We start from the raw sequence: 12,058 nt of genomic DNA, 5'->3' as shown, positions 1-12,058 counted from the left end.
AACAATGAGGACACGGGTTCAATTCCTGCCTTTCTCAGGGGTCAAGGATCCAGTATTGCCATGAGCTGTGATGTATGTCACAGGTGTGGCTGGGATCTGGTGTTGCTGTAGCTGTGGTGTAGGCTGGGGTGGCTACAGCTCCAATTTGACCGCTAGTCTGGGAGCCTCCATATGCCACAGGTGCACCCCTAAAAAGACAAAAAATAAATAAATAAAGTAAAATAAAATAAAATATTTACCTAGAAATGTTAGAAGTATAATAGAGACATAATATGCCAAAACTTGATATGTATGTTGTGACACTGTTTGTCTTTCTTGTTAAATGCTTTTGTTATTGATTTTTGTTTTCTTTTTATAGATATTTAAAACACCTCTTGTATCTGAGCTAAGTCTTCAGAAAACACAAGAATGTCTTTTCCACTCTGGGTCACCATTCTAACTACATTTCAGGAACAGGAAGGGAAAATATCAACTGAAAAGCATACAGGATGTGTGCAAAGAATTGCCAGAAAATCTTGTCTTATAAGGGCTATATTTCTTAGAAAATTAAGACCTGTATATAGATATAATTCTTTCAGAATTCTGTATATAACATTTAATAATTTAGCACCTGATTATAAAAGAGTTATATTCAGTTCCTGCATTTTTGAAGTAAGTATTTCTGAATGTATTTCTCAATGCACCGCCTCTTGCAAGATCTACAGGCGGTGGGGCAAACCACAGCAGCTCTCTCAGAAACCAGAGGAGATGTGGCTTGCTACCACCAGGTGTCTGTAAACAGGCTTCACCTGTGGCCACAGTCACCTCAGAGAGGGCACTGCAAACGAGCACCACACATTGATGCTGTCACTCCCCTGGGAACAAACCCACATTGCTGCTGCCACTGCCAAATGCTACAGACACCGCCTACATATGCCTGATCACTGTCACTTCTGAGGACCCTGCAACTAGGAGCAGCCTGTGCAGCATGTCCTTTATGAGCTAAGCAAGATGGGGTGCTTCTTGCATAGTCTACAGATGGCAGGGGGAAACCACCATGGTTATCTCTGAAACCAGAGTTGGGGGGGTGCACCACTAGGCGTCCTTGAACACTAACTGCTTGCAGCCCCAATCGCCTCAGAGGGCACCACAGAGGAGGGCATTGTGACCGAACACCACCCATTGTTGCTCTCACTCCCCTGGGAACTCACACACCCTGCCACTGCCATTGTCAAATACTCAAAGCACCACCTAAATCTACCTGAGGCTCATTACCACTTCCCAGGACTCTACAACTAAGAGTATCCTGCTCCACCTTCCCAAAGGTCCTTGCTAATGTCAAGAGCCAAGCAACTAGGCGCTAACTAACAGCCCTGCCCATTGTCTTCCTCTCCTGGAAACAAACACAGCACCCTATCAAGGGGATAACAGACTGCTCACACTGAAGAAAGAGACAAAAAATATCGAAACTCCCTCTCGAAAAATAAATAGTAACCTCCCACAAAAGACAAAGGGGCGATCTTGCATAAAAATAGTCCTCCAAGACTACAGTAGTTGGTTTCCCTAAACTCACAGAATAAGAAAATTATAAGCAAAATGAAGAATCTCAAGAACCATTCTAAGTTAAAACAACAGGGGAATTCACCTGAAGCAGCAAACAATGAAAAGACCTCTGCAGTCTAACAGACATCAAGATCAAAAAGGAAACAGTGAAAATACTGAAGGAATTAAGAGTGAATATGAAGGAATCAAGAGCAGATATGAAGAGTGATGCAGATTGCTTTAGATAGGAACTAGAAAATATAAGAAGGAGCCAAGAAATATTAGAAAATTCATTTGCAGACACACAGGCTGAGTTAAAGGTACTGAAGAGCAGAATGAATAATGCGGAGGAGTGAATTAGTGACGTGGAAGACAGAATAATGGAAGTCACACAATCAGGACAGCAGACAGAACAGCAAATGAAAAACATGAAAGCAATAGAAGCGATCTACGGGATAATATAAAGTGGGCCAATCTATGCCTAACAGGGATTCCCGAAGGAGGAGAAAAAGTAAAGGGGATTGAAGATACATTTGAAGAAATCATGGCTGAAAACTTCCCAAACCTAAATGAAATATATACCAAGGTATTAGGAAGCACAGAGGGCCCCAAACAAGTTGAACCCAAACAGGCCCACACCAAGACATCTTATAATACAAATGGCTGAAGTTAAAGGCAAAGAGGAGGATTCTACAGGCAGCAAGAGAAAAACAAAGTTAATTATAAGGGGGCCCCCAGAAGGCTATCAACTGATTTCTCTGCAGAAACACTACCAGAAGAGAGTGGCAAGATACATTCAAATGTCTAAAAGGGAAAATTTGCAGTCTAGAATACCCTACCTAGCAAAAATATCATTTAGAATAGAAGAAGAAATAAATGCTTTCTCCCACAAACAAAAACTAAAAGAGTACTGCAGTACTAAACCCATTCTAAACAAAATACTGAAAGGGCTCCTCTAAGCAAAAAAGAAGTAAGAAGAAATAGGATGGAGGAAATCACAATTGGAAAGCAAGCACTTACATAAGCCAGTATACAGATGTAAAAGGAAAAAAAAAAAATATATATATATATATTTATATATATATATATAATACAGATGTAAAAGAAAAACAAATATATATATATATATATATATAGAGAGAGAGAGAGCTATGATAAACACAAGGAACAACAAAAGGACACACATGAAGATGTCAAAAAAGGACATCAAAATCACACAATGTGGGGAATGAAAGTAAAAAAAATCTAGACTCTTTTTTAAAAAATTTTTTTAGAATGTATTTGAGTCCATATGACTATCAGGTGACAACAAGCAGATGTAGGATGGGGTTAACATACTTGAAAAACAGGGCAACCACAAATCAAAACCAAACATTACATTCACGAAAACTAAAAAGAAAAGGACACAAGCATAAAATAAAAGGAAATCATCCAACCAAAAAAGAAAGGAACAAAGGAGAAACATAGAATCTACTGGAAAACAAGGTTTAAAAAATGGCAATAAATACATATTTACCAGTAACTACATTAAATGTCAATGGACTGAATGCTCCAATCAAAAGACATGGAGTGGCAGACTGGATAAAAAACCAAGAGCCTACAGTATGCTGTCTACAAGAGAGTCACCTTAGGGCAAAGGACACATAAAGTGAGGGGATGGGAAAAGATATTGCAGGCCAGTGGAAAAGACAGGAAAGCAGGAGTTGCAATGCTCATATCAGACAAAACAGACTTTAAACCAAAAGCCATAAAGAACGACAAAGAGGGACACTAGTTAATGATAAAAGGATCCATTCAAGAAGAAGATATTACAATCGTCAATATATACACCCCTAATATAGGAGCACCCAGACACATGCAACAAATACGAACAGACATAAAAGGAGAAATAGATGGGAATACAATAAGAGTAGCTGACTTTCACACCCCTCATACATCAACGGAGGGATCCTCGAGACAGAAAATCAGTAATGCAACAGAGATCCTAAATGATACAGCAGGAAAGTTAGACTTCATTGACATTTTCAGGACATTACATCCAAAAAAACCAGAATATACATTCTTTTCAAGTGCACATGGAACATCCTCAAGAACTGACCCCATACTGGGGCACAAAACTAACCTCAACAAATTTAAGAGTAGAGAAGTCATTTCAAGTCTCTTCTCTGACTACAATGACACGAAACTAGAAACCGGCCACAGGAAAAGAAGTGAAAAAACTAACTACATGGAGACTAAACAACCTGCTACTAAAAAAAAACAATGGGTCAATGAGGAAATCAAGAGAGAAATTAAAACATACCTCGAGACACATGATAATGAAACCACAACCATTCAAAATCTATGAGATGCCACAGAAGCAGTGCTTAGAGGGAAGTTCATAGCGATACAGGCCTTCCTCAAAAAAGAAGAAGAATCTCAAATCAACAGCTTCACCTACCACCTAAAACAATTAGAAAAAGAAGGCCAAACAAAATCCAAAGTCAGCAGAAAGAAGGAAATCATAAAGACCAGAGAGGAAATCAATAAAATAGAGATCCAAAAGACAGTAGAACAAATCAATAAAACTAAGAGCTGGTTCTTTGAAAGGGTAAACAAAACTGACAAACCTCTGGTCAGACTCACCAAGAAGAGGAGATACAGAACTCAAATAAACAAAATGAGAAAGGAAAAAGGAAAACCTCAAAGGGTACTGCAGAAATACAAAAACCCTAAGGGAATGCTGTAAACAATTACATACCAACAAATCTGACAATCTAGGAGAAATGGACAACTTTCTAGAAACATACAGCCCACCAAGACTGAATCAAGACGAAACAGAAAAATTGAACAGACCAATCACTAGAAATGAAATTGAATGTGTAATAATAATAATCCCTATAAACAAAAGTCCAGGACAGATGGCTTCACAGGTGAATTCTACCAAAATATACAAAGAAGAACTTATACCCATCCTTCTTAAACTTTTCCAAAATTTTGAAGAAGGAATAATCCCAAAAACATTGTATGAAGCCTTCACCCTAATACTAAGATATTATGCAACAAATAAAATTATAGGCCAGTATCTTTGATGACTATAGATGCAGAAATTCTGAACAAAATTTTAGCCAACCAAATCCAGCAACTATAAAAAAGATCATACACCATGACCAAGTGGGATTCATCTCAGGTTCACCAGGGTGATTCAACATATGCAAATCAATCAACGTCATATACCACATTAACAAAAGAAAGTCGAAAACTACATCATCATCTCAATAGGTGCAGAAAAAGCATTGGACAAAGTCCAACATCCATTCATGATAACTCTTACCAAAGTGGGCATAGAGGGAACATAACACTTAACACTTATGATAAACCCACAGCCAAAATAATACTCAATGGAGAAAAGCTGAAAGCCTTCCCACTAACATCTGGAAGAAGAATAGGTTGCCCATGCTCATCAGTTTTATCCACCATAGTATTGGAAGTTCTAGCCACAGCAATACAAAACAAAAGAAATTAAACAATAAAAGACAAACAAAAGAAATAAAAGGTATCCAAATTGGAAGAAAGAGGCAAAATTGTCACTCTGCAGATGACATGAGTATCTTTTAAAATCACACCCCCAAAATTTGAATACCTATGAATAAACCTGACTGAGGTGGTGAAAGACATATGCTGGAAACTATAGAATGTTAATCAAGGAATTTAAAGAAGATTCAAAGAAATGGAAAGATATTCCATGCTCCTGGGTTGGAAAAATTAATATTGTAAAAATGGCCATACTACCCAAAGCAATCTACAGATTCAATGCAATCCCTATCAAATTACCCATGACATTTTTCACAGAACTAGAACAAACACTCCAAAAATTTATATGGAACCATAAAAGATCCAGAATTGCCAAAGCAATCCTGATGGAAACAAAACAAGCAGAATGCATAACTCTTCCAGATTTCAGAGAATATTACAAAGCTACAGTAATATAGACAATGTGGTACTGATACAAAAACAGACATACAGACCAATAGAACAAAGTAGAGAATCCAGAAATAAATGTCACCCCTGAATAATTCAGCCTTGTCTTCTATGAACCAGGTATTCTCCCACATAACCACAAGAGAATGAGCACACACAGAAAAGTTAACATTAATGTAACATAATTGACTAATATACAGTCCATATTCAGTACCTCTCAACTGTATGACAACTATCCTTTATAGCTGTTTATTTGATTCTCAATGTAGAAGCCAATTAAGGATCATATTTTGCAATTGATGTAGAACATTTCCCAAGCCCCACTTCCATCCTGTGTTTTTTTTGCCAGTCTTGGTACTGAAGTTTTAAAATAGTTCAGGCAGGTCGTTTTGCAAAATGGCTCTTGATTTTGTATTTGTCTGAGTTTTGCCTCTTCATTTGCTTTCAGTTAGTATTTTATTTTATTATATGTATATTTTTTTGTCTTTTGAAGGCCATAACTGTGGCATGTGGAGGTTCCCAGGCTAGGAGTGCAGTCGGAGCTGTAGCTGCTGGCCTATGCCATAGCCACAGCAACACCAGATCCAAGCTGCGTCTGTGACCTACACTACAGCTCATGGCAATGTCGGTTCATTAACCCACTGAGTCAGGCCAGGGATTGAACTTGTGCCTTCAAGGTACTAGTCAGGTTCGTTTCCGCTGAGCCACGACAGAAACGCAAATATTTTATTTTTTAATCAGGAATATTATAGGGATGCAGCACATCTAGAGGTACATGATGTACATTTGTTCCATTATTGATGATGTTACATTTGCTCATTTGGTGAAGGTTGTGTTCAGCAGATTTTTTCTATTGTAGTTAATAAGTAATATGTGGATTGAAATGTCAGGAATTTGTGAATATGCTGTTCCTCAACAAATTTTCACTCAATAGTAACTATTCTTCATTATATTATTTTATACCTGATGTTTATTCGAAACATCTCATTTGACTCAAATATCTTGAGTTGTTTTGTTTAAATCATGATGCAGTGTTTACACATTTTATTTCATTTTGATGTCTCTTAAATTTTATTCTTTAACACCCACTTTCCTCACACTCACTCTCTTTTCATCTCCTTCTTTGCTCTGTTAGCTAAATTGGGTCAATTGCATCAGAGAGTGATCATTTCCTTGTGTTGTATTCAACTTAATATTCTATTTCCCATATAAACTGGTAAACTATAAACTGGTATTGAAGTCTAGAGACTTGATTAAATTCTATTTCAGATTTTTAAAGGCACATACTTCATAAGTGGTGCTTAGAAATTTCTATGTATCTCTTAGAGGAAGAATCTTAATTGGTTTTGCTTTGCAGTGGTCTAACCAAAATCAACTCAGTTCTATCCAGTGACCATGGGTCTATGGCTTGGGTAGAAAATGTCATCACTGTTTGGCTTAATTTACCCATCTAAGGATTGAAGCAAGGTTTTCTTTTTTTTTCTTCTTCTTCTTTTTTTGATTTTTAAAAGTTTTATTGAAGTGTAGTTAATTTACAATGCTATGATTGTTTCTGCTGTAAAACAAATTGACTCAGTTATGCACATACAGATATTCATACTTTCTCAGATTCTTTTCCCATAAGGGACAAGTTTTTAAGTCAACATTTTCTTGCTCATAAGCATCTTACCTGACAGAAAATCTACCTGTGTATGCAAGCTTAAGATCAGAAGTGGGAAATTCTTAACTACAACTATCTTTGTTCTATAAAAATCATATTTCCTCTGTCTACATGGCACTTGTAAGAGGGAGAAGACCGTAAGAGCAGGACAAGAGGGATTTTTCGGTTGAGCAGCTATATAACAATTAAAGTTGTACCACTTTTACATATGTAAATATCATGCAGTGGTTATTTTAGCGGAATCTTCAATCTTCAGGACTAGGGGAAAATGTGGGCCTTATGCTGCCTGATCTTTTAATTTCCGAGAAAACCTAGAAATCTGTTTTGTGTGAGAAATATCTTGCTTTGTAAATATTTGTATGCATTCTAAATTTTAAAGCACTGTGTAATTCAGCGCTCTACATGCCAAATAAAACTCTTTCAAGTGGTTAGATTCTGCTTGTCAACTGCCAGTTGTGAATTCTGTTTTATTCATTCTAAAGCTGATGGGTAGCCAGACTCCTGAGCTTCTTCCTTTGGAAGAGGTACCATAATTTACCTGTCACTTTCATTAAGTTGAAACCAGTCATGTTAGAGTGCTAAGATCATAAGACTGTACCTTCCATTAGTTCAGCCTAGATATTACTCTTTTTTAAAAATCATCACTCAGGATGGTCTATTAGAATATTCAGATCTTTTTCATATAACCTGCAATTAAGCTATGTAGTGCCTCTGCCGTTAATTTTCTTCCCATTAATCTAATACTGTACCTGCTTTTAAAGTTTACCTATTACCTTTGTTACTCTTAAATTGTTGCAATGTTTTATTTTTTTTAAAAAATGTTTACCTTTGAAGAAGTAAGAGTTTGTAATGGGTAAAGTCTAAGCTATTTAATTTTTCTGCATGTAACTTAAGGGAAAAAAGCTGGGTGGGTCACATCAATATGACAAAGATTTGTTATGTAAACACATCATTGGGAAGAGGCAATGCTTTTCTTTTTCTACTTTTTAAGGAAGTGGAATAAATGTTTATGTAAGACAAAAACATGGTGTTTAATTTTATATTTGGCAGGATAGACTGAATTTCAGTCTGATTATCTATCATAAGCTATTGTAATATCCATTAAAAAGTCACTCTGGTAATGGCAGCAAATGTTCAAATGTTACTTCTTTTACAAACAATGAAATACTGCTGTAATTATCTCATTAGCTAAGATGATAAACAGTTTTTTTTGTGTATTTGCAAAAAACCTGTTTATAACTTAAGATCACTATCCCCTTGACACTAGTAGAGAGTCTGAAAAATGAATGCTTTTATTTTCCATAGGTAACAACAGTTTGTTTAAGATCTTCAATACAAATTTGGATTTTAAGATAGAATTAAAGAAAAATAATATTATACATTTAAATATCAAAACGTGATTGACAACACCAATTTCTAATAGATTTTTTAGTAGCCATTATTCTTAAGTAACAAGTATATTGTAAAGAGGAAAGAAAAAGGAAGGTAGAGTCCTACTTTCTACTTCATGTTGCAAAGTTCGATTTTATTTCTGATTTTTATTGTTACATATTTCGTCACATATATTATTGCAAAGTAAAAATAAAACTGTAACATTATTTCATATTCTTCCTCTTCCCCTGTCTACTGTTAAAATTTATTGATGTTTGATATTAGAACTTTGAGGTTGAAAATTGGATTACCTAGAATAATGAAATGTGTGATGATGAAACTGAACAATTGAAATTCTAAGATTCAAATTTTACTTCCATTGGTTGCTGTATTCTCCCACATATAAAGAAACTCAACCAAAAGAGAGCAAATTTCCCCGAAAGCAGCATAATCACCAACTCTAACAATGTTCACTCAAAGAAGAAAAAGTTACGTAAAAGTTAGCTTCTGTTTTATTTTTGTCCTTCCCAGCATTCTACACTTTTCGTGAAAATAATACTATGATTATGAAGGCATTTTTATGCAAATCTAAATTTCATGTCAGTTAGTATTCAGGTTAATGAAAAAAGACTGTGGGTGTTAAAATTATGTGTATGATGTTATAATTGATATGGTATTCATATTACCTTTTCTTTTTTTTTTTTTTTTAAGTGCTGATGGAAAGGTGCTTACAGGAATGGACTTGCCTAGCATATGACCAGAATAGGGTCTGGCTGTGTACAATGATGAATAGCATATGTTTTACCTTCCCACACAGCATTTACTGTCAGTATTTTCACCCAAAGTACAATATTAAAGTACAGTGTTGATAATTAAAAGTGAAACTGTTAAAGGCATAATGAGGCCAAATGCCAACTCCAAAATACCAAGAATATAACATACATTTTATTTTATTATTTTTATTTTTTATTTTTTTATTATTTATTTATTTTTATTTTCTGTCTTTTTATGCACTCGTGGCGTATGGAGGTTCCCAGACTAGGGGTCTAATTGTAGCTACAGCTGCCAGCCTACACCATAGCCACAGCAATGCCAGATCCAAGCCACATCTGTGACCTGCACCACAGCTCACAGCAATGCTGGATCCTTAACCCACTGAGCAAGGCCAGAGATTGAACCTGTGTCCTCAAGGATACTAGTCAGATTTGTTTCCACTGAGCCATGACAGGAACTCCTATTTTTCTTTTTTTAATTGAAATGTAATTGATTTACAATAATGTGTTAGTTTCAGGTGTACAGCAAAGTGATTCAGTTATATATGTGTATATACTTACATATGTATTAGATTCTTTTCCATTGTAAGTTATTACAAGATATCAAATATAGTTCCTTGTGTTATACAGTAAATCCTGTCACTCATCTGTTTTATGTATAGTAGATTATATCTGTTAATCCCATACTCTGAATTTATCGCACCCCCTCCCCTTTCCTCATTTAGTAATGATAAGTTTGTTTTCTATGTCTGTGACTGTATTTCCGCTTTGTATATAGATTCTTCTGTATTATTTTTTAGATTCCACATGTAAGTGATATCATTTGATGTTTGCCTTTCTATGTCTGTGACTGTATTTCCGCTTTGTATATAGATTCTTCTGTATTATTTTTTAGATTCCACATGTAAGTGATATCATTTGATGTTTGTCTTTCTTTCTCTGACAACTTCACTCAGTATGATAATCTCTTTGTCCATCCATGTTGGTTAAAATGGCAGTATTTCATTCTTTTTTATATCTGAGTAATATTCCATTGTATGTATATGCGTACACACATATATATCAATCACATCTTCTTAAATCAATCATCTGTTGATGGGCATTTCAGTTGTTTCCATGTCTTGCCTATTGCAATCTTTTTTTTTTAATTTTTTATATAATGATTTTTATTTTTTTCCATTATAGCTTGTTTACAGTGTTCTGTCAATTTTCTGCTATACACTGTGGTGACCCAGTTACACATACATGTATAGATTCATCACAAGTGATTAGACATAGTTCCTAGTGCAATACAGCAGGATCTCATTGCCTATCCATTCCAAATGCAATAGTCTGCATCTGTTAACCCCAAGCTCTCCAACCACCCTACTCCTTCCCCTTCCCCTTGGCAACCACAAGTCTTTTCCAAGTCCATGATTTTCTTTTCTGTGGAAAGGTTCATTTGTACAGAATAATAGATTCCAGATATAAGTGATATCATATGGTATTTGTCTTTTTCTGACTCACTTCACTCAGGATGAGAGTCTCTAGTTCCATCCATGTTTCTGCAAATGGCATTATTTTATTCTTTTTTATGGCCAAGTAGTATTCCATTGTGTATATATACCACATCTTCCTAATCCATTCATCTGTTGATGGACATTTACATTGTTTCCATGTCCTGGCTATTGTGGATAATGCTGCAATGAACATGCGGGTACATGTGTCTTTTTCAAGGAAAGTTTTGTCCAGATACATGCCCAAGAATGGGATTGCTGGGTCATCTGGTGGTTTATGTATAGTTTTCTAAGGTACCTCCATATTGTTCTCCATAGTGGTTGTACCAGCTTGCATTCCCACCAACAGTGTAGGAGGGTTCCCTTTTCTCCACAGCCCCTCTAGGATTTGTTATTTGTGGATTTATTAATGATGGCCATTCTGACTGGTGTGAGGTGGTATCTCATGGTAGTTTTGATTTGCATTTCTCTAATAATCAGTGATGTTGAGCATTTTTTCATGTGCCTGTTGGCCATCTGTATATCTTCTTTGGAGAAATGTCTATTCAAGTCTTTTGCCCATTTTTCCATTGGGTTGTTAGCTTTTTTGCTATTGAGTTGTATAAGTTGTTTGTATATTTTAGATTAAGCCCTTGTCAGTTACATGATTTGAAACTATTTTCTCCCATACTGTAAGTTGTATTTTTGTTTTCTTTTTGGTTTCCTTTGCTGTGCAAAAACTTGTCAGTTTGATTAGGTCCCATTGATTTGTAATCTTGATTTCTAAAGATCAATTTTTAGACATAGAATTATTTCATAGGTTTCGTTTATAATTAAAAACATAGTGAGTAGATTTTTCACTGCTCAAATCAGTCAAAAATTTTTTTTCTTGTAGAGCAGTTTAATGACTTCCTGGGGGAGGGAATACAAAAAGCAAAATATGTTGGCCATGCCAACACACTGGGCTGTGTTATTATGAAATAACTAAAAAATTCAGTACATTTCCATTTACTTTTAATCAGCAACATTTGTGAAAATCGATAAATTCTCATATGTTCCAAGCATAATGACCTGAATTTAAGAAGCTCTGCAGTTTGGGCTCTGGCTGAGTGTGCCTTTGAATAGAGAGGAAATAAATAAGTGATAGGGCTTCCACCAAGTTCTCTAGTTCAGAGTTATTCACTTGTGTTCTGTGGACCAGTCCACAGTGAGATAGGACAGAAGTTGAGAGTGGGCATTTATAAGCTTTTATAGCACTTTGACATTTCTGCTGTTTTTAGGCACTTATAAAATCTAAT

The sequence above is a fragment of the Sus scrofa genome, chromosome 6 (assembly GCF_054392235.1).
Source record: "Sus scrofa isolate SSC_HxYL_T2T_F1_AM1 chromosome 6, Sscrofa_HxYL_maternal_Yorkshire_Landrace_v2.0, whole genome shotgun sequence".
Lineage (NCBI taxonomy): Eukaryota > Metazoa > Chordata > Mammalia > Artiodactyla > Suidae > Sus > Sus scrofa.
The sequence above is the reverse complement of the archived record's forward strand: the minus strand, read 5'-3'. Positions refer to the sequence as shown.